Source organism: Leptonychotes weddellii, chromosome 14 (genome assembly GCF_054177405.1).
Source record: "Leptonychotes weddellii isolate Sample4059 chromosome 14, ASM5417740v2, whole genome shotgun sequence".
Taxonomy (NCBI): Eukaryota; Metazoa; Chordata; class Mammalia; order Carnivora; family Phocidae; genus Leptonychotes; species Leptonychotes weddellii.
Genome location: NC_138382.1, coordinates 33,353,339 through 33,376,818, shown reverse-complemented (window position 1 = coordinate 33,376,818; position 23,480 = coordinate 33,353,339). Strand labels below are relative to the sequence as shown.

Below are 23,480 nucleotides of genomic sequence, written 5' to 3'. Positions count from 1 at the left end.
AGTGCCCTTCTACGCATGGCAACTGCTCTTTTCTGCTCTGTCTGGGGCTATTTCCATAGTTGTAATGGGAAATCGGTCCAGTCATTGCTTATGTGATCACTCACTTGGATGTTTCCCAGACACCTTTATGTACATGTTACAGACGGAACTCGTGATATTCACCAGCCTTCATCATCTGAAACCTTGTCCTCTCCTGGGCTTCCCCATCTTCACTCACTCACTCAAGCCACATACTTGGGAGACATCTTTGGTTCCTTCTCTTTCCCCTAACTTCCATGATACCAAGTCTGATGATGTCTACCTCCAGAATTTATTTCCCATCTGTTCACTTTTCACTCTCTCTCCTTTGTTTCATTAGCTCAAGGCAGTCTCAGGTTTGCCTGAATTACTTTAAGAGCTGCCTAACGTGTTTTCTTGCTTCCTTTGTTCTCTGTCCTCCCACCTTCCCAACGGCACCCCACTCAGTCTCCACACAGCAGCCAAAGTTATCTTATTTTTAAAAGAATTGAATATGAAAAATTTCAAACATGTACAAAAAGCAGAGCAGATAGGAAACTGAACTCGCCTGTGCTCATCACTCACCTTCAACAATTGTGAACCCAAGGCCAATTTTATTTCAACTATAATCCACCCCTAGGTTATTTGGAATTGTATTCTAGACATTATAATTTCTTTCTTTCTTTCTTTCTTTCTTTCTTTCTTTTTTTGGTGCAAAATGGTGGTTTATTAAAGCATGGGGACAGGACCCGTGGGCAGAAAGAGCTGCTGCATTATACTTTATTTCTACCTTTAAATATCTCAGTATGTGCTTCCTAAAAACAAAGATGTTCTCTTACAGAATTACCTTTAAGAGATTGTCAGGAAATTAACATTGATACAGAACTATTATCTAATCTATATGTCTTCTATGGTATCGTTTAGTACACAAATATAAAAGTTAGGTCTCTTTTTAAAAGCATCATGAGGGGTGCCTGGGTGGCTCAGTCGTTAAGCGTCTGCCTTCAGCTCAGGTCATAATCCCAGTGTCCTGGGATCGAGCCCAACATCGGGCTCCCTGCTCCGCGGGATGCTTGCTTCTCCCTCTCCCACTCCCCCTGCTTGTGTTCCCTCTCTTGCTGTATCTCTCTCTGTCAAATAAATAAATAAAATCTTTAAAAAAAAAATAAGTAAAAGCATCATGAGACTGTTATCACACCTAAAAAAATTAACAATAGTCATCAAAGATACTATCAGTGTTCAAATTTCCCCGGTTGTTCCCTAATTTATTTTTTAACAGCATGTTTGTTTGAATTAGGACAGAGTGATCCTTTTAGAAATGAAATTGCATGATGTGACTCCCTTACTTAGCATCCGTCCATGAGTTTATGTGTGTCTCTGAGGATGAAGCCCCCAGTCTACCGGGTCCACAAGGCTTGAGGTGCTCAGGCCCCCACATACAGGTGGAAACCTGGTCCAGGGCACCCCCCACTCTCATTTACTGCTCTCCAGCCACACGCCTCCTTCAGGGTTTTGACTGAGCAAGCCCTTTGCTGGCCTAGATTTGAGCTGGTGTCTCAGACTAGAGTGACTTCCTCCCACTCCTCCCGGGTCTTCTACTTGGGTATCACCTGTCAGCTTGAATACCTTCCTACCTTTCTTAATGACTCCTAAATGGGTTACTCCTCCCCCGCTTCCCTATCCTGTCATCCTGTTTGTTTTTCTCATTTCAATTTGTCATTTTGTAGTTAATTGTTGCTTGCTTTTGACCATCTGTTCTTTTGTTCTCTAAGTTCCAGGAGGGTGGGACTGGTCTGTTCTGCTCATCATGGTGTGCCCTGCGCCCACGCACCGGGCTCGGCATATAGTAAATGCTCAATTTGTATGTGTCAAATTAATGAATTTATTGAATTAATGTACTAGTCAGAAAATGTAGATGAGTACTCAAAGTGGACTGCAAGGATTTTCAGTGCATTAAAAAAATCCAGGCATCATTTATTGAGAATTTACTAAGTACAGGGCACAGTGATAATGTCTGTGATCGTTCAGAGAGAGAGTGAGTTAAAAGAGCTTTTGGGGTGTGTATTTTTTTTTTTTTTAATGATGATTGAGTTGCAGCTGGTTGGTTACTCAACCCAAATACATACATAATTAGGTAATGTCCAATTGTTTGGGTGTAGTAAACACTATCCAGGATTATTGGTGTCTCCTTTGCCATTTCTCAACTGGGGGCTGACGCTCTTTCTATCTGAGGAGTATGTAAACAAGCTGTGAGAATCCTCAGGGAGATAGTGAGCTAGGCTGCCTTTTGTTAACTTTCTATCATCTTTATCTGCCTTGTTTTGACACCTTCATCCATCTCGATAAAAATAGCAACCTAAAATGACTAATAAAACCCCTCAAAAGCAGATACTTGAGAACTTTGCCTTTTGAAATGTGTCAAACATCTCCACTGCTTATGTTTGGAAAATTAATCTCTCTCTTTGGTTCTCCCTTTCTTCCCTTCTCACTGTACCCCTTTTGTGTCATTGTGTTTGTAGAACATTATGGGTAGAGCCCCTGAAAGGGGGAGTAATATTTGCATTGGGTACATTTGTGTATAATGTGTAGTTCAGTATCATGTGTCTTATACATTTAATAAATAATCTGAAGACTTAGCCTAATCTAAAGGACTCTGATGTTGCTTAAAACTGAAGAGGTATTTGGGGCACCTGGGTGGCCCAGATGGTTAAGCCTCGGACTCTTGGTTTCAGCTCAGGTTGTGATCTCAGGGTCATGACCTTAGGGTCGTGAGATTGAGACCCATATCGAGCCCCGCATTCAGCACGAGTCTACTTGAGATTCTGTCTTCCTCTCCCTCAGTCCCTCCCGCTTGTGCACTCTTGCATGCTCTCTCTCTCTAAAATAAATAAATAAATCTTAAAAAAAAACAAACCCCAAACCTGAAGAGGTATTTACACATTTATTATTGTGTAAAGTAATTTCTTTGTTATTTATTTATTTTTTTTATTGTCCAGAGTGCTAGGAGTATTTTTTTATTACCTGTAAGCAGAATGTTATAACTAGAACTCAAAACTGTTAAAGCTCCATGTAACTCTGATGAATTAACATTTTTAGAAGTATAGGCATAGTTTTAGTCTCCCCTGTAGGCATTATAGTTATGAGCTTTTGGTTTCTATTTTTGGCAGTAAAAGTTTTCTGCAGGGGTAGCTTGACTTTACTTTTATGCAGCTTTAAAAAAAAACTGTGTGTGGGTGTATAAAGTTCTATGTGTCAGATCCCCATTGATTTAAGAGATTCTTTGCCATTTAAAAAGTTCACCTGCAATCTAAAAGAAATTATACCAATAATATATTGGTTTGCTTTGATTAAAATAATTTTGTGTACTTACTACAAGGAAATTAATTCCATGATCAACTGTTTAAAGCATATGTATTTTGAGAGAACATTCTCAACATCTCAGTACAATTTTATTGTTTAGGTACATAGGTGGATCCTGTATTTTCAGTAGAACTTAGTCACTAAAATAGTATAAGGATACCTTTTCAGACAGCTCAGTGTAAGTAAAAAAATTATTTTGTAACATATGTCTTTAACCTATGAAAGAATTTATTTGCATTTTAAAAAATTTCAAAGTATAAAGCAGATGTAATATACATACTAATTAATTAATGTATAATGTCATATTGGGAGCACTGCTGTTTTTATAAAACCACTATTCCTCCCAATTAGAAGAAATTTTGATATAACTACTTTCATGCTGCCTCAAAATGGCTACCTCATAATATAAAAACATTAAAAAAAAATATTTTATTTATTTATTTGACAGAGAGAGACACAGCGAGAGAGGGAACACAAGCAGGGGGAGTGGGAGAGGGAGAAGCAGGCTTCCTGCTGAACAGGAAGCCCGATGCAGAGCTCGATCCTGGGACCCTGGGATCATGACCTGAGCCGAAGGCAGACACTTAACGACTGAGCCACCCAGATGCCCCTAAAAACACTTTTTAAAAAAGTAAAAAAGAAAAGAAGACATTTAGTTAAATCTAATGAATATTTAGAAATAAGAGTAACTGTTATACTTGACTGTTTCCCCATTTTCCCATTTCTGAGATCTACCTCATCAGACCAGGGATAAGGTGAGCTTGCCTGTTTTGTATAGTTTAACAAATGTTTGCCAAACTCATTCTCTACATGAGGCACTCGGTTAGTTTGAGGGGACAGACTTGACATAGGGAATATGGGTATGGGTGGGGGTCTCCAGGAAGTTTCCAGTCTCCCTCCCCGACATTTATTCTCTGTCCAAGTTTTGGTGTTGATGCTAGTCCAGGGCCTGAAGTGTGGAGGGACATGGGTATGGGGATGTATAACCTTACATGGTTCTTAGTAATAAAGAAAAAAAGTTGGAGATTTTGTTTTTTAAATATTAGAAGCAAGTGAAGGTGAGGAATTCTGTATTCTTTGGGTTGAAAAGTATGTTTTAAGCCTGACACCAATAGGAAAAAAGAGTGATAGTTTTGATCAATAAACCAAGTCAATAGAGAATTGACTGGGAAAATATTTTGAGCATATTTGAAAGAGGGTTAATCCCAAAAAGCAAATCAAGAAAGAGAACACTGATGGAAAAATTGTCCAAGGGATATATGCAAATAACTGAAAAAGAAGAAATACAGGTCTTTAAGGGTACTGTATTCATTTCGTATAATTGTTGTAACAAATTACCATAAAATTGGTAGTTTGAAAAATACAAATTTATTCTCTCAGAGTTCTGGAGGTCAGAAGTCTGACATGCTTTTCACTGTCAAAACCAAGGTGTCGCCAGGACTATGCTCCTTTGAGAGATTCTAGGGGAGAATCCATTTTATTGCCTATTCCCAGCCTCTGTGGCTGCATTTCTTGTATTCCTTGGCTCATGGCCCTTCCCCCAACTTCAAAGTCAGCAGCATAGTATTTTCAAATTGCTCTGCTTCCACCATCACAGCATCTTCTTCTTCTTCTTCTTTTTTTTTTAACAGCTTTTATTTTGATTTTTAAATTTTTTTAGAGAGAGAGAGCATGAGCGACAGGGATTGATGGGGGGAGGGCAGGGGGAGAGGAGAGAGAGAGTCCCAAACAGGCTCCACGCTCAAAGTGGAGCCCGAGGTGGGGCTTGATCTCACCACCGAGAGTTCATGACCTGAGCTGAAACCAAGAGTTGGACGCTTAACCGACTGAGCCAACCAGGCACCCTGGTCACAACATCTTTTGGCTTCTGTGTCAGATATCTCTCTGCCTCCCTCTTAAAAGGATACTTGTGATTCCATTTAGAGCACACTCAGATAATTCAGGATAATCTCCGCATCTCAAGATCCTTAGTTTTATTACACCTGCAAAGTCTCTTTTCTCATATAAGGTAACATTGACAGGTTTTAGGGATTAGGACCTGGACATCTTTGGGGACCGTTATGGAGTTTAACACAGCTAAAAATATCATGTATGGTCGAACAGTACACACATACACACAATTATTTTGTTTGGGATTGGTTATCTGAACATGGTAGGATTTTAGGGTATTTATCATTTCAAAAAAGCCCCTTATATCTTTTTGCATTGCCTAAATTTTTATGGGATATGTTTTACTAATGATCAGAAAAAATAAAGTTAATTTCAACTTGGGAAAGAGAATGTTTTTAAAAAATAGACTTTATTTTTTGAACAGTTTTAGATTTACAGAAAGGTCAAGAGGATAGTACAAAGGGTTTCCATATACCCTATGCCTAGTTTCCCCCATTATTAACATCTTACATTAGTAGCATAATTTATTATAACGAATGAAGCAATGTTAATATGTTATGACCAACTAAAATACATACTTTATTTAGATTTACTTAGTTTTTCCCTAATTGGCTGTGATGGTTCTCAGGCTTTTCTTTCTTTTTGATGACCTTGATAGTTTTGAGGAGTACTAGTCAGACACTTTGTAGGATGCCCTGCATTGGAATTTGTCTGGTGCTTTTCTCATGGTAAGACTGGGGTTATGGGTTTTGGGAAGGGAGACCATAGGGATAAAGTGCCATTATTATCATACCATTTCAAGAATACCTGCTGCCAACATGATTTATCACTATTGATGTTGACCTTGATCACCTGGAATATCTACATAACTTATTTGGATGTGTGGTGTTTTATTTTTTCCTTAGAATGCATCATTACGGTCATGTCAGATTCATGTCAAATTGTCATATTTCTTCCAACATTCTCAAAGGAGTCTTTTAGCCTTTGTGAGATTCTGAGCATGGCTAAGTTAATTTTACATTGAAGATTTCTTTTCTTTTGTTTTTTAGATTTTATTTATTCATTTCAGAGAAAGAGAAAGAGCACAAGTGGGGGGAGGGGCAGAAGGAGAGGGAGAAGCCGACTCCCCGCTGAGCAGGGAGCCCAATGCGGGGCTTGATCCCAGGACCCTGAGATCCTGACCTGAGCCGAAGGCAGACGCTTAACTGACTGAGCCACCCAGGCGCCTTTGTACTGATAATTTTGTAGTTGGGCTTGCCATTCCTTGAGAAACCTTGACATTCACAAGACCAGGTCTCTTACATATTTCTAAAGTGTCTTATAGTTTTCCTTTGAACTGTAGTACCTATCATATATGCTATCATTTGCTGAATGTCTGGCTTTCCTGCTGGACTGAGAGCTCCAAGAAGCAGGGACCATGTGTGTTCTGCTCACTACTGTGTCCCCTGTGCCCAGCACACAGTAGGTGCACAACTATATGTTCACTGACTGACATTGCAGATGCTAACTCTTTGGAGCACTTGTAGAAATGGGTCACATGTATGGGTAAATAATCATAACATAAAGCCATGTGGAAAAGGTAGTATACAACATGTAAAATAATAGTATTAAAGAAAACTGTATATATATACAGTTTCCATATATATGGAGGAAAAAGACTAGAAATAGATATTATAAAATACTAACACTTGTTGTCTCTGGGTTATGAGATTACGGCTGTAATTATTTCTTCTTTGTTTTCCATTTCTCTTCAGGGAGTTTATTATTTTATAATCCAGAAATGTTAGACTACCTTACCCGATACTTTTATAATCAGATAAAATGGTGAGCCCCAACATAAAAATGGTTGTTCTTTTTTTTTTTTTTTTTTTTGACAGAGACACAGCGAGAGAGGGAACACAAGCAGGGGGAGTGGGAGAGGGAGAAGCAGGCTTCCCGCTGAGCAGAGAGCCCGATGTGGGGCTCGATCCCAGGACCCTGGGATCATGACCTGAGCCGAAGGCAGACGCTTAACGACTGAGCCATCCAGGCGCCCCAAAAATGGTTCAGTTCTAATATGTGGAAGAGCACTTAAGGCAAGACAAGAAAGCTGCAAAGTCACTGACCATCTCTAAGCCTACTTTTTTTTTAGTTTCATCAAAACCAGCTCAAATATTGTTTATCTAATGTTAAGTTTAAAGTGCCATTTAGAGCTATATTTGGTGGACTGTCATGTCATATGTGTATTTCACTTTGCTAATTTAAATTTAAATTTTGTGCATTTAACCTGTTAGATTAAAAACCTTAGAGAACTTGATTTTCCCTTATTTTAGTGTTTTAAAGAAGTCCCTGGGATATAAAAGTTAACTCTCACCTGGGAATATCTGCCTGTTCTTACATTTTCCTTAAAATGAAAAAGAAGTGATTTCATTCCTCAGTTGGCCCTCTTTAGATGGAAACGAATCCTTGGATTGGGTGAAAAATCACTAAGAGACCTTGGAGAATTGCTAAATCCAGGCCATTTGTGTTTGTCTTGCCTGTTTCCCTAGGATAATTAAACAGTGATGGATCAGAATTAGGCTGCAGCAGGGATGGTGGGGGGTGGGGGGAGCGAACTCCCAGCATCCCTTCCCGCAGAAGCGTCAGCCACAGCAATGAGTGTGGCTGCCACTTTAACTGACATGTCTTAAATTCTGCTCTGCGAAGCTCTGGGATGCTGTCCGCAGCCTCAGCAACTTCTCTTCTTATGCCCTTCAATTGAGAGTCTCACTGGCGACCAAGACATAAAACAGAAACCGAGGATTTTTGTTGGCCTTTAAATTGAGGACTGTCTTCTTTCTGTTTGCCTTAAAAAATCTGGTAGAAGAGAGGGAAAGGCATCTCCACAGTGAGCTAGACTCATTCCTCCAAAGTTACAGCTGCTCTAAATCTGTGAGTATGTTGCATTTTTAAAGCTGTTCCTGGGGGTCTGATTGCAACGTTCTGTTTAGATCTGTGAGGATTTAATTTAAGGAAAACCATGAACATTTTAAAAATAGGAGTTGAATCGCATTGGAGACCTACAGGTTTTGTTTGTGGACATTGTCTTTATTAAAGGCTTCATGTCAAGCAGGCCAGGGCTCTCCCCACCCCCCTCCTCCCCTTTTTTGGGCTTCCTGAGGGTGAGTGCTGAGATGGGAGAAAATCGTAAATCTTGCTGCTGCAGAGGATGTGGTCTTCTGGGGATGCCATGGCTGGCTGGCTTACTGCTGCTGCAAGGTGTGCATGGGACTGCAGAACAATGGAAGGGGGATGACAGCCCACTGTGCAGTCACTTCATCCGTCTTATGGCCCTTGCTGGCTTCGTTATAGGGTGTTGTTTTGTTAGGGTGATTAAAACCGTAAGGCAAGATTAAGTACGCTGGCACGTTCTCAGAATAGCTGGGGTTTGTAGTCCTAGACTTTACCTCTCACCGGGAAGCCCTGCATTGGCTTCTCCCCGTGTCTTTGTAGCAGATTACAGGGGGTGGGAATTACTAAAAAGTGACCTTTGCATGACCACCCGTTTTCTAATTGTGCATTTGAATTGGTGCCATTTTTTTCTGATGACGTAGATTCTTTAGCCTAAACATCTGTCCTTAGTCACTGTGTCCTACTTTCCCCCTTTGGAATTCACTGGAGGCTAGAACTGTATCCTTGCTGAATTATTATGGAATCAATTTTGAACATTTTGTTAAGTTTTGGTTCCCATCAAAACCCCCATATGTTCTTGATTTGTCTTGGTTATATGAACAGTCTTATGATTTCAGTGATTCATATCATTTGGTTACGGATCTCATTCCTTTATCTTAAACATCACATTAGCTAAAGCAATTCCTAAAAGTTGGTTTGTTCAGAGATCAGTAGTCAGAATACTTTTAAACAACAACTAGTATCAGTCATCTTTGTAGCTGTAGAATATATTTGACTGAGGGGGACATATTATATGAGCTTTGTGGGTATCAGTATTTTGGTTGATTTCCTGCAGTGTGAAAGAAATCAAGGATTTTAAAAAAGAAACTCTACCACCCAGAGATCAAACATTTGCTGTTTTTATTTTTAAACATTTTGTTAGACCTAAACGTAGGAACTTTGAATTTAATTAGGAAGGATTCCTAAAAATAGGAAATTCTGCCTTACCTAGACTTGTAAGGAACTTACATGTATTCATTTGTTCATTCAATAAAGGTTTATATTTTATATTTGTTGCAAAGCTCTTGCCAGGCTCCCTGGGGGTATGATGCTGAACAAGATATTATATGTGCCCTCATGGAGCAGATATTTTTAGCAGGTGAGGAGAGCATTCAAAACTGCCTCATTATTTCATTACAACTGTGGTAATTTTTCAACTGTGGAAGTGTAGATAGTCTGCGGCCAGACATATACAGAGCATACAGATCCTTGCAACTAATTCTGTCCCAGGTCTTCTGAAGCAACAGATCCTTGGTATACTTGAGCTGGAAAGAGATTGTGAAAATAATTTGATTAGTTCAACAAGTATGTGACAGGCACTGTATTAAGTGCTGGTTTCAGATCAGTAAATAAGAAATGGTCCCCGCTTTGGAGGAGCTTACAGTCTAGTGGGAGGGGAAGGGAAATTGGTTATGCTAGTATGTCTTAGTATCTTACTGATTCATTAATTCAATAAATATTTACTGAGTGCCTGCTGTGATGTTGGGCACTGTTATGGGAACTGTGCTGGGCACCGGGGACGGGGTGGAGAATATGGCAGAGACACCCTGCCGGCTGGAAACTTCGTAAGGGCCACAGTGGAGAAATGATAGGGTGCCATGAGGAATACCCAGGCCAGGCCGAGGACTTCCCTGTCGTTTACTGAGCATCTGCAGTGGGCCAGCCATAGTGGGTATTGTGCCTACATTAATCTTCCCTTCAATCCTGTAAACGACTTAACTATCTCTGTTGTAACAAGCACGTAAACCAAGATACAGAGAGGTGAAATTGCTGAAGGTCACACGGGAAGTGAGTGGAGGAATTAGAACTTGATCCCAGGTGTGACTTGATTTCCAATCTCTGCCCCTTCTGGTGGTCTCCAGACCTGGTTGCTCACCAGTGACCTGAGTTCCAGAGGGAGAACAGTGTTTATTACAGGCTTCCCTGGTGACTGTGGGCAACTAAGTTTAAGAACCCTTCTTCTGGGGCGCCTGGGTGGCTCAGTGGTTAAGCGTCTGCCTTCGGCTCAAGTCATGATCCCAGGGTCCTGGGATCGAGCCCCGCATCGGGCTCCCTGCTCGGCGGGAAGCCTGCTTCTCCCTCTCCCACTCCCCCTGCTTGTGTTCCCTCTCTCGCTGTGTCTCTCTCTGTCAAATAAATAAATAAAAAATCTTAAAAACAAAAACAAAAACAAAAAAACCCTCTTCTACTACTCCTTTAGTTTACAGACAGCTAGAGAGCGAGGACAGAGGTCACACGAGTTAAAATGGGGCCAGTAACCAGATTTTCTAGCCGCCGTTTATTTTATTCAAGTGTATTAGAAGATACTAAGAAACCAAAAGCAGAATTAAAAGCAGAGAACAGGGGCGCCTGGGTGGCTCAGTTGGTTAAGCGACTGCCTTCGGCTCAGGTCATGATCCTGGAGTCCCGGGATTGAGTCTCGCATCAGGCTCCCTGCTCGGCAGGGAGTCTGCTTCTCCCTCTGACCCTCCTCCCTCTCATGCTCTCTGTCTCTCATTCTCTGTCTCAAATAAATAAATAAATCTTAAAAAAAAAAAAAAAAAAAGCAGAGAACAGACCCAAACCAACCATCCAAGTAAAACAAAACAAAGCAAAAATAACAGCAAGAGCCTGAACTTGTAAAGGTGTTTGGCTGGCCTTGGCTTTGAAGAAGAGTCCCCGGCGGCCTGACCTGCCTTCCCCATAGCCTGATTCAGAAGTCGGCCTGTGCTGCCTGGCAGTTACTTGTGAGTGAACAGTTACGATTTTTGTTGTTGTTGTTTTTTAAACAGAGAAAGTATCTTGGCTTACTTATTTATTTATTTTTAAAAGCCTGTTTTTGTTTTTTTTTTTAAAGGTTTTATTTATTTATTCGACAGAGAGAGACACAGCTAGAGAGGGAACACAAGCAGGGAAAGTGGGAGAGGGAGAAGCAGGCTTCCCGCTGAGCAGGGACCCCGATGCGGGGCTCGATCCCAGGACCCTGGGATCATGACCTGAGCCGAAGGCAGTCGCCCAACGACTGAGCCACCCAGGTGCCCCGTATCTTGGCTTATTAATAGTCATTCAGGCACTTAGAATTTATTGGGGGATACAGATAGGAAACTCTGTTGTTAGTAAAAAAAAAAAAAAAGGACACTGTCATTGGGATGTAGCGGGATAAATGCGGTGGTGTGGAGAAGGTCAGGGTTCTGTGGGAGCAAAGATGAGGGGTGCCTCACCCAACCTGGGATGGTGGGCAGGAGTCTGGGCAGAGGCTGACCTGAGACGGCGTTCTGAAAGAGACGATGTCTGAACTGAGGCAGATACTGCTAGATACGGGATATGATCAATTGGGTATAGCAGGAGCGTTTATTAAGTACAAAGGCCCTGAGATATGAGAGACCATTGTAGGAGAGGCCAAACTTTCTCCTCTACCCTCTTAAATGTATTTCCTGGGCCCTGCAAATTAAATGGACAAAAGACAGATTAGCAGGAGGGAAAAAAAAAGTTTAATGGCATACACACACGGGAGTTCACCAAAAAATGTACCTTAAGGAGGTGATTAGAATTTGGGGCTTATATACTTTTTTTTTTAAGAGAGGGAGAGAGGAGGGGCAGAGGGGGAATCTTAATCAGGCTCCACACCCAGCATAGAGCCCGACGCGGGGCTCGGTCTCACAATCCTGAGATCATGACCTGAACCAAAATCAAGAGTTGGCCACTTAACTGACTGAGCCACCCAGGCGCCCTGTTTGTGTACTATCCTAACGACGTATGATGAAGTGTGGAGAAGAGGCTAGACCAAAGAAGGGGTTCTAGGCTTCCAGATGAGCATTAAATTGTAGGATGATGACTAGGAAATGTGTGGTAAGTAAGGAGTGTTGAGTAAGATTTGTTACGTAGATAAGAGTCCTCTCAGGTGGTAAGATTTATCCCTGAAGTAATTCTCTTCCTTGCGTGGGAAAGGGAAACACCTTTACAAAAGGAAATTTAGGCCCTGCTTTTAGGCCAGGATGGGGAGGGTGAGAGCTAATTGCTTCAGCTCAAAACAGTCTTTATGTCAAAGTGACATCTTTCGGGGTGACATACTCTGATCCCCTTCACCATGTTCCCTTCAGGGTTTAACAAGAAGCTTGGGAGTCCTGCAGGTCTAGTGAGGATAGGCTGGTCAGAGGGGGACATGTCACGGGTGTCTTGCCAAGGAGCTGTGGCAAGGGCGGTGAGAGACCCCTGGAGTGTTTTCATTGTGCGGATTGAATGAGCTTGTGTTTAGACAGGATGACCTGGACACAGTGGGGAGACTGGGGTGGCGGGTGGGGAAGAGTGCGCCTCAATCCTGTATGATACCTCACTCCTGGTTCTAATACTCTGCCCAAAGTTATTGATCATTTAGGGCTTAATGGACTTTATGGCATAGGCTGAGAATTTAACATATGTACCTATGTATGCACATATATACACACAAAGAGATAAATATCAATCAGTGTTTGTATAGAAAATATGTTTGATTTCCAATGCAATGACAGACTTCTCATTTGATTAGTAGAAAGCTTGAGGCCTGTCATGAAGTAGGAGATTTTGAGGTCCTCTGTGGTTTCCTTTTTTGCTGTGTCATCCATTAAAGATTTTCATATCTTAGTGAGGAAGAAATGAACTAGAATCTTTAAAAAATGTCTATTTCAGCCCCAGTACCCATGGTGAGTCTTTGTATTTTCAATGAAAACTGTGCTAATTGGTCCCTCCTATTTTATAATTTTTTTTTTTTTTTAAGATTTTATTTATTTGCGAGAGAGAGAATGAGAGACAGAGAGCATGAGAGGGAGGAGGGTCAGAGGGAGAAGCAGACTCCCTGCTGAGCAGGGAGCCTGATGTGGGACTCGATCCCGGGACTCCAGGATCATGACCTGAGCCGAAGGTAGTCGCTTAACCAACTGAGCCACCCAGGCGCCCTGTCCCTCCTATTTTATAGATGAGGAAGATGAGGTGCCCCTTGAAAAGTTGTTGTATTGTGTCCCTTAGCCATAGATGGATTGGGGTATAGCAGCCCTCTCCTCATTTTATTTATTTATTTTTTTAATAAAGCCACAATATACTCCTGCATACATGTGTCATGAAAAATGATTTTTTTGGGGGGGGGCCTTATACCCAGAGATCTTCCTAACATTTTGCACTTGCTTTCCACTTAAAAAAAAAAAAAAGATTTCATTTATATATTTACTAGAGAGAGAGAGAGTGGTGGGGGTGGGGGAGAAGCAGAGGGAGAGGGACAAGCAGACTCCATGAGAGCACGAAGACCCCCTACGGGGCTTGATTCCATGACTCTGAGATCATGACCTGAGCTGAAATCAAGAGTCCGACGCCCAACCGACTGAGCCACCCAGGGACCCCATGCTTTCCACTTTTTTTTTTTTTAATGATTTTTATTTGCTTATTTGACAGAGAGAGACACAGCGAGAGAGGGAACACAAGCAGCGGGAGAGGGAGAGGGAGAAGCAGGCTTCCCGCGGAGCAGGGAGCCCGATGCGGGGCTGGATCCCAGGACCCCAGGATCATGACCTGAGCCGAAGGCAGACGCTTAACGGCTGAGCCACCCAGGCGCCCCTGCTTTCCACTTTTTAACACCACATTTACACTTATGTATTTGGCTCAGTTTTTAAGTAATCTCTACATCCAGTGTGGGGCTGGAACTTACAAGATTATGTGGGTATTGGTTTGACAGGAACTTTATGCATGGTTTACTTTTCTTTTGATATTTCATCAGTCCACGGGTGTGGAAAGTCTTTAGTGACCATTCAAGTAGTATGAATGGATTTCTTTGGTGATTGTTTTTGTATTGGTGGATTATAGCATATCTTATTTCACGCCCTTATAGATGACTCTATTTTAGAAAGTGGGGAAGTATGGGAACAAGACTCAGATTTCTCTTGTGCTTTGGGATTATATAGTCATTGTCTTCCTGGGTACTGGGTGGGGCAGAATTTGAACCTTTCTGTGATCCCGCAAACAGAATCCTAATACATAGGACTCATATGTGCCATCCCCTCCTTAATGTTAGTTTAGGTGATTTTTGTTTTTTTTGTTTTTTAAAGCAATAGCATCCCTGTATACCAAAACCATTTTGTGTGCCTGCTTGATAGCACAAGCTGAATATAACATATTCACGGGTATTTTCCATCTACATACATGATATAAAATGTAAGGTATTGAGAATGTATTTGGCACAAGGGTGCTAATATAGAATTAATACAAATGTCATTTCTTCATCAAAAACTCATTGAGTATCTCTGTGCTAAGACAGAGAATTCCTGTCCGTAAAAAGCTCATCATCTACCTCCCACAACTGAAAGTAAAGCAATAATCATACTATGATGAGTTTTAAATTATGACCAAAGAACCCAGAGAAGAAACACATTATGTAGCCTGAAAAAAGAAATGACTTCTAGGTAGCCTTTATTTTTTTCTCTCCTTCATGGATTGTGAGCCAAATGAAAGGAAAACTTTTTTCCAACATTGCTTTTTAAAAATTTCTCTTTGGGCTACTCTTTGTTGTAGTTTGTAATGGTTGAGAAGAAATGATAAACCCCTTCCTCCCCGCCCCCCACCGAAAACCTGCCTTTACTCTGCATCTTGAAAATACCTGCATTCCTCCTTTGAGGGACAGACTGAAACCGGCCAAGTGCTGCCTAAGTAGCCCCTACCCCCAGGGCTGCAGGAAACACCCAGCTGCCGAGAAGCAGGAACGCAGTGTTCTGTCGACTGGGAAGTTCTTGGCCCCGATCACCTAACTCTTTTAACAACATCAGCACCGCGTTTATGTGGTATTTCAGCCCCAAAAGTGATTTTACAAAATGGAGCGCATTTCCTCCTCATAACTTCCGTGCAGGGTAGACGGGGCAGGTATTGTTAGCCCTCCTCTGGCTCTTTGTCTTATGCCTTTTTTTTTTGCTCCCAGTTTCTTTTTATTGTGGTAAGATACACCTAACATAAACTCTACAGTCTTCGCCACTTTTCAGTGTACAGTTCACTGGTGTGCAGAACATTCCCACTGTTGTGTCACCCTCACCGCTGTCCATCCACCGAACTCTTTCATCTGGGAAAGCAGAAACTCTGAACTCATTAGGCAATAACTTCCCATGGCCCTCTCTCCCCAGCCCCTGGCCACCACCTCTCTGCTCTCTATGCTTTGTAGCCCTTCTCTGTTTTTACACATGAGGACACTGAGATCCCGAGCGGTGAGCGAAGGGTCCAGCGTGTCGCTGTTTGCAAGTGACCGGCACACCGGGGACAGAAACCCGGCAGGGTGATTGGTAGACTAGGTACCAGCTTTCTGTTAGAAATAAGAAAACCCTCCAATAGGGAAGGGATTTTTTTTTTTTTTTAATTAAAAAACCAGCAAAATGAAATAGGAGCTGCCTATGTATCTCTTGCCAATCTGACATTCCATTGTGGTTTGTTTGAAATACTGTGAAGGAGTACAGTTTGCTTTGCTTAAGGAAAGAGTTTGAAAAGATACAGGCCCTGGTTTTAGTTTCCAGCTCTGTCTGATTTGCTCTGTCTGCGGGCAAGAGACACAGCATCTGTTGGGGCAGTTTTTTTTTTTTTTTCCCTGAAGAAACAGTCCTGCTGTCCGTTTTCTTAGTGAGTAGGATCTGAGGCATGTTTTATATTTTACATGAAAATGAACTTCTGTAATTTTCAACTGTTCTTACTTTGCTCTGGAACTCTCATCCCCAATGAGGACAGAAGAGAACATTAAGTTGTCAGTAAAAGATCCCATCATCTGTTCACATTTCAAATAGTCTCTTTTATTTTTATTTTATTTTTTTTTTAAAGATTTTATTTATTTATTTGACAGAGAGAGACACAGCGAGAGAGGGAACACAAGCAGGGGGAGTGGGAGAGGGAGAAGCAGGCCTCCCGCAGAGCAGGGAGCCCGATGCGGGACTCGATCCCAGGACCCCGGGACCATGACCCGAGCCGAAGGCAGTCGCTTAACCAACTGAGCCACCCAGGCGCCCTATCAAATAGTCTCTTTTAGAGTGACGCAGGTTTTCTTGGGGGGAGTGGGAGAGGTAAGTGCCCAGTCAAGTAAAAATTTAAACTCTGCATCAGGCCTATATTTTCCTTCTCAAATGCTCCCCCTGTCCCTCTCTCCCAGTAGTACCTGGGTGTGGGAAGAAGTTCCATGGAGATAGAGCCCTACTCTGGGAATCGCCCTCTGGTTGACAGCCCCATCTACTTGTTTTTGATTAACTTCTGTTGTCACTGTCTCTGTCACCAAAGCTCCTGAGATGGCTGGATCTGTTGGTATGCCCATGACCCCAAGGGTTTGGCATTCCCCACTGGCATTGGCTGGTCCATGGCCACTCTCATATGCCTTTTGCTCCAGGGTCATCCAAGTTGTCTTTTAAAAACACCTTATTTTGCAATAATTTCAAACTGAGAAAAAGAGTATGAGGATAAGAGAACTTTTGCATATCGCTAATCCATTTTTAACATTTTGCCACATTTGTTTTATTATTCTTTCTCTGTATGCACATTATTTTATGTCTTTCTGAGTCATTTGGAAGTAGGATGCAGTCCAGAGAAGGTGGTCTAGAAGGGGGCATTGGAATCTTCCTCAAGTGAGCAAGGGAGGGAGTATTTGTTCTTTCCTTTTATCTGCTTTCCTCCAACTCTCCTTTTTCCTGAGTTAAGCTTCTCCACTCTCTTGAACTCTTCCTTCTACTGAACTAGCTTTGAGTCCTTTCTATCCCTGGCTGTTGGCTCCTAGTTGCATTTCCAATTGTTAGTGCTCTTAGAACAGTGTGGTTCTCAGGCCAGGTGCGTTGTTGGGAGCAGATGGGAGTACTGCTGACTTCCACTTGCTCCTTTATCTGTTTATTCAGGCAATCAGGGTCTCCACATGTGTGGCAGGTCTGCCTGGGGACACTTGGCAGACAGCTTGATGACATGCATGCAAGCTTTGGGTTGAACTTTTTTTTTTTAAAGATTCATTTATTTATTTTAGCGGGAGAGAGAGCGAGAGCGAGCACGTGCGCACTAGGGGGCAGGGGGAGAGGCAGAGGGAGAGGGAGAGAGACTCCTCAAGCAGACTCCCCGCTGAGCGTGGAGTCCTAAAGGGCCTTGATCCCAGGACCCTGAGATGATGACCTGAGCCGGTCAAGATTTGGACGCTCAACCAACTGAGCCACACAGGTGCCCCTAGTTGGACTTTTGATCTAGATTTAGGAACTTATAAGCAGGATAAAAAAAGATGTGACTTGTGGCTGAGTCAGTTAAGCATCTGCCCTCGTCTCAGGTCATGATCCTAGGGTCCTGGGATCGAGCCCCACATTGGGTTCCCTGCTCAGCGGGGAGTCTGCTTCTCCCTCTCCCCCTGCCTCCCCTTCCCCAGCTTATGCTCTCTCTCGCTCTCTTTCTCAAATAAATAAATTACAATCTTAAAAAAAAGAAGATGTGACTTAGCAACATGGTGGTAAAAAGTTGTAAGTTACTTAAAATCTATAATTTATTCTCAGATATCATCTTTGAGATCATGAACTGTATGACTTTATGTATCTGACACCTGATATAGTACCTGCAATGTGGTGCTCTAGATGTTTGTGAGTGAAAATTAAACTTTAATTGACTAAATTGAACCCTTTCATTTGGTGCATTACTTTTTTAGACTGTGGTACATTCCCTACTACCTTTTCTAGCTTTATATATTTGTTTATGCTGAGTTAGTTCCCTTGTTTTTTATCTTAATCCCAATTTCTAATAAAAATGTAAAGTGAGGGTAAAAGGAAGTACCTTTCCAGTGAATCCATCTACTTTAACGGACCTTCACTTTCCATCTCTCGTATAAGCATATAGCTCGTTGATGTGCACACGGGCCCCGTGTACTGCATTTTTCAGATCCGCCAAAGATGGAAATGGGGCTAGTATCGGGAACCCATGATCGTGTCTACTTATTTCAGCCTGTGAGAGCCAGTTCCTTTCAATAAAGGAATAAACCCATTTTTAGCAAATAGGTAGATACGTTAAAAATCAGGTATATATCATAAGTGTATATATAAGATAACAAGTTTGAAAACAATTTAGGAATATATTATTACAGGTATTTTAAGTTCAAAATGTAAAATAGCTTGGAAGTGTGTTGTCAGTGTAGGAAACAGAAAAGATAAAATTAGAAAAACTGCAACATTGAAGTACTGACTTTTTCAAAGTAGTGAAAATTTGGAAGAGTTCAATAAGGTCTAAAATTACATTAGAAACACATTGGACAGTGATGTGTTCTAACTTCCTCACATGGAAAGGACTAAAAATAATACACTGTTCTTGCATTTTTTCCAGAGAGCTATTGTAAGCTGTGTGTGATAATAGAGGGGGTGATCAGAGCGTGTTTCCTTAAATTAATATTTGAATGTCCCCTTCATGAATTTGAACTTAAATTGCTCAAAATATATACTTTTCCCCCAATTATTAAAAATAGTGCATGATCATTTTCAAAACTTCGAAAAAACATCGAAAAGCACAAAGAATATAAAAATCACCCAAGCCCTACAGATAATATGAAAGGAAGTTTACAGTTTTTTTTTTTTAAAGATTTTATTTATTTATTTGAGAGAGAGAGAATGAGAGAGAGCACATGAGAGGGGGGAGGGTCAGAGGGAGAAGCAGACCCCCCGCCGAGCAGGTAGCCTGATGTGGGACTCGATCCAGGGACTCCAGGATCATGACCTGAGCCGAAGGCAGTCGCCCAACCAACTGAGCCACCCAGGCGCCCCGGAATTTTACAGTTTTGATTGTAATAAGCCTAAGCATGGACTATTTAGGGGCAGGTTAGGTAGTTTATAAATTGATTAGTATCTGACTTAATAGAATAATTATATCCTTTGTTGGTCCTTGTCCTTGGTTTTTTCCAGCTTTGTATATCCTCCCTATAAAGGAACAGGACTTGAGTGGAGAGAAAATGGTGGCATTCCTTTGCTTTGATTCTGTAGCACCAGTGACAGGCTGGGGTTGAGGTTGGCAGTGCAGTGTCTTTGGGGGTACCTGTTGTTTTCTGGGCCGTTTTTGCTTTACCAGCTGCAGCAGCCACACCTCCCCTCTTCTTTGATCACAGGCTGTGAGAATGGCTATTTGAAGGAATCATCCATTGTAATGTGGAAACCTGGTTGTGGTGTCCACTGGAGTCTTGTGTTTATAACTCCAGTGGACACCATCTAGACTGTAGATTATATAAATGGTGCCTCCTAGAGCATAACAGTTGGCCTGTTTACTTTCATTCCTTTTCTCCCCAAAAGAGAGATATTAACTTTGATGAAAAAGCTTAAAGGATACTAAGTGTCTTTTTATTAATTTTTGAAATTTCATTTCATTTTTTCCTTCTTTTTAAAATGGGCTAGCGGAGCGCCTGGGTGGCTCAGTTGGTTAAGTGTCTGCCTTCGGCTCAGGTCATGATCTCAGGGTTCTGGGATCAAGCCCAGCATCAGGCTCCCTGCTCAGTGGGGAAATCTGCTTCTCCCTCTCACTCTGCCTCTGTGCTCTTTCTCTCTCAAACAAATAGATAAAATCTTAAAAAAAAGAAATGGGCTAGCCTTGGGGCACCTGGGTAGCTCAGTTGGTTAAGTATCCCAGAGTCCTGGGATCAAGCCCCACGTCAGGCTCCCTGATCAGTGCAGAATTTGCTTCTCCCTCTCCCTCTACCCCTCCCTCACTCATGCACGCACATGCTCTCTCTCAAATAAATAAATAAAATCTTTAAAAAAAATGGGTTAGCTTTTATTTCATTGTTTAGGAACATAGCACGTTGTGTTGGATTTATTGGGGAAATTAAATTTGAATTGATTCTGCTAATTATGATTTGAATTAGAGGAAAAAGTATTAAAAGATAGCTGTAAGCTTTTCATTTGAAAATAGTTTTACCTAGTGATTAAAAATTAGAGCAGTATGAAACTCAATAATAAAAAGACAAATAGCCCATTTAAAAAATGGCCAAAGAACCTAATAGACATTTCTCCAACGAAGGTATACAAATGGCCCTTAAGTACCTAAACAGATGCTCAACATCATTAGACATTAGGCAAATGCAGGTCAAAACCACAAGGAGATACCATCACTCCCACTAAGATGGACAATAATAAGCATTGGTCAAGATTTGGAGAAATTGGAATGCTCCTACATTGCTGGTAAGAATGTAAAATCACATAGCCACTTGGAAAAATGTCTGGCAGTTTTTTGAAATGTCAAATATAAACTTACCATATGATTCAGCAATTATCTTCCTAGGTATATGCCCAAGAAAAATGAAATATATTTCTACACAAAAACTTGTACATGAATGTTAATAGCAGCATTATTCAAAATACCTAAAAAGTGGGGGGCACCTGGGTGGCTTAGTTGGTTGTGTGTCCGACTCTTGATTTTGGTTCAGGTTATGATCTCAGGTCATGGAATTGAGCCCCACATCCGGCTCTGTGCTTGGCAGGGAGTCTGCTTGACATTCTTTCTCTCTCCCCCTGCCCCTGCCCCCACTCTTGCACACAAGTGCTCTCTCTCCCTCTCTCTCTAAAATAAATAAATCTTTAAAAAAAAATACCCCAAAAGTGGAAATAACACATATATCCATCAACTAATACTATGATAAACAAAATGTGTTCTATCCAGACACTGGAATATTTTTTGGCAATAAAAAGGAATGAAGTACTGCTACATCATCAACATGTATCTTGAAGACGTTATGCTAAGTGAAAAAGCAAGTCACGGAAGACCATATATTGTATAAGTCCATTAATATGAAATGTCCAGGCTAGAGAAAATCTGTAGATACTGAAAGCAGATTAGTGGTTGCCTAAAACTAGAGGTGGAGGGGGAAATGCAGAGTGAGTGCTAATGGATAGATGCAGTGTTTCTTTTGGGTGACAAAATTTTGTAAAGTCAGACTGTGATGATAGGAGCACCTGGGTGGCTCAGTTAGGCATCTGACTCTTGGTTACCGCTCATGATCTCAGGGTTGGTGGATCAAGCCGGTGCTCAGCAGGGAGTCTGCTTGAGATACTCTCCCTCTTTCTCCTCCGTGCTCCTCCCCCAACTCTGTCTCTCAAATAAATAAATAAATAAAATCTTAGATTGTGGTGATAGTTGAACACCTCTAAGAATAGACCAAAAGCCCCTGATTGTATACTTTAAATGGGTGAATTGTATGGTCTGTGAATTATAGCTCAATAAAGCTGTTTAAAAACTTAAAAAAAAAAAAAAGCATAAAATCATGGCAAAGGAAGGACAGGGGCACCTGGGTGGCTCAGTTGGTTGAGTGACTGCCTTTGGCTCAGGTCATGATCCTGGAGTCCTGGGATCGAGTCCCACATCGGGCTCCCTGCTTAGTAGGGAGTCTGCTTCTCCCTCTGACCCTCACCCCTCTCATTCTTTCTCTCTCTGTCATTCTCTCTCTCTCAAAAATAAATAAAATTAAAAAAAAAAGGACAAATTTTCCAACATAATTGAAAATATTGAAATACGATGTATTGTTTTTCTTATCCTCTATTAACCCAATAACAGTATTTTTCACTAGCCAGAAATCCATTCCTTCTAACTTATGAATATAACATCTAGGTTATGCTCAGGAGTAGAACAGTCAAGTTATTCTGTTCAGTTAAATTTTTAATAATTGTACTTACTTTGGTGGTATAGATTCTAAAACTGAAGCAGTCTAAGGAGCATTTAGCATGGAGGATATCTGAACCTCAGTGCAGTGTTCCATATATTAGAAACATTTATTGAAGGAAATAAGACCTGAATAAATGTGTGTATAGATGTGAAAATGTAGTATTGTAGAGATAGTATTAAAAAACAAAATTCAGTCTACGGCCATACCACCCTGAACGCGCCCCATCTCGTCTGATCTCGGAAGCTAAGCAGGGTCAGGCCTGGTTAGTCCTTGGATGGGAGACTGCCTGGGAATACCAGGTGCTGTAGGCTAAAAAATCCAAAACAAAACAAAACAAAAAACAAAATTCAGCCTAGTAAATTTGAAGATCTAATTGGCTTTATTAAACAATTCATGAATTGGGCAGCATCCCATCTAACAAGTAGAGAGGAGCTCTGAGGAGTTGTACAAAATGGAAGGATTTTATAGGGAGAAGGGTGGGTCAAGAAAGTTGTTAGCAAAAGGAAAGGATTGTTCCAGGCAAGGTTGCTTTCCCTTGAGGAGGAAGAGTAGCAGGTCTTACGATGCAGATTATCTCATCTTCCTTTGGGGAATGGAAAGGGCCCCTGTGGCCACTCATTACAGACTCGTTGGCCCAGATAAGGAAAATTCCTGACTGACTGGGTAGGACTACTTTTCTGGGGGAGGTTGAAACTAGAATCAGATTAGTTATTAAACCCCAGTTTGGGACTCGCCTAGGAGACACCATTTCCTTTTTTTTTTTTTTTCCATTTTATTTTCATTCTAGCTGCTCAGTGGCTAGAGCTGCTGGGTTCCTGGTATTAAAAAGATGCCAACAGAGGTAGCTGTGTCTCGCCCAGGGGCCAGGCCCACTCTGAATACACGCCCCCAAATAAGGGGCAGGTAACAAATTATGTTAGAGTAACTATGATAAAGCAACTCAATTTGTCGAGAAGAAAAGATTCAGGATAAATTAAACATATAATGGGGGAAACTAGAATATGTCACCCCATGATTTGACCTAAAAATCATTTTGAGCTGAAGGCAATCAAGAAGCAGTAAACACTGGAAAAGCTCCCCCTTTCCTGCCTAAAGGCCAGAAACAAATTCTCCTTTTACTGGAGAAAGACATTTGTATCAGCTTAGACAATCTGCAAACCTTTTTAAAGTAACCCTTGTCTTCCTAGTTACTTATTCTTCATTTACTATTCCAAGCCCCAACCCCTTTGTCTTGCCAATTCTTCACAAATATAAAAGCTTCCTGCTTCTTTGGGTTCTTTGTTCTCTTGTGAAGACTCCCATGTACAGGACGAATTCAGTAAAATTTATATGCTTTTCTCCTGTTCATCTGTCTTTGTCCATTTTATTTTCAGGCCCAGCCAGGGACTCTAAGAGGGTCAAGGAAAACTTTTTCCTTCCTTACAATAAT

The 23,480-nt window shown here is 41.4% G+C and overlaps 1 protein-coding gene and 1 pseudogene across 2 annotated transcripts in view; both read left to right on the top strand.

Moving 5' to 3' along the window:
- Positions 1–23,480, top strand: part of TTC39B (tetratricopeptide repeat domain 39B) — a 126,808-nt gene that overhangs the window by 42,980 nt on the left and 60,348 nt on the right. Inside the window, exon 1 of one of the 2 annotated variants that reach the window (XM_031034046.2) lies at positions 7,871–8,157. The exons of the other annotated variant lie outside the window; for it this stretch is intronic. The gene's annotated coding sequence lies outside the window, so the exon portion shown is untranslated. Of the gene's footprint in view, positions 1–7,870; positions 8,158–23,480 lie in introns of those variants that run through there. 2 annotated transcript variants of the gene reach the window in all.
- LOC115942828 (5S ribosomal RNA) lies at positions 22,244–22,362 on the top strand (annotated as a pseudogene).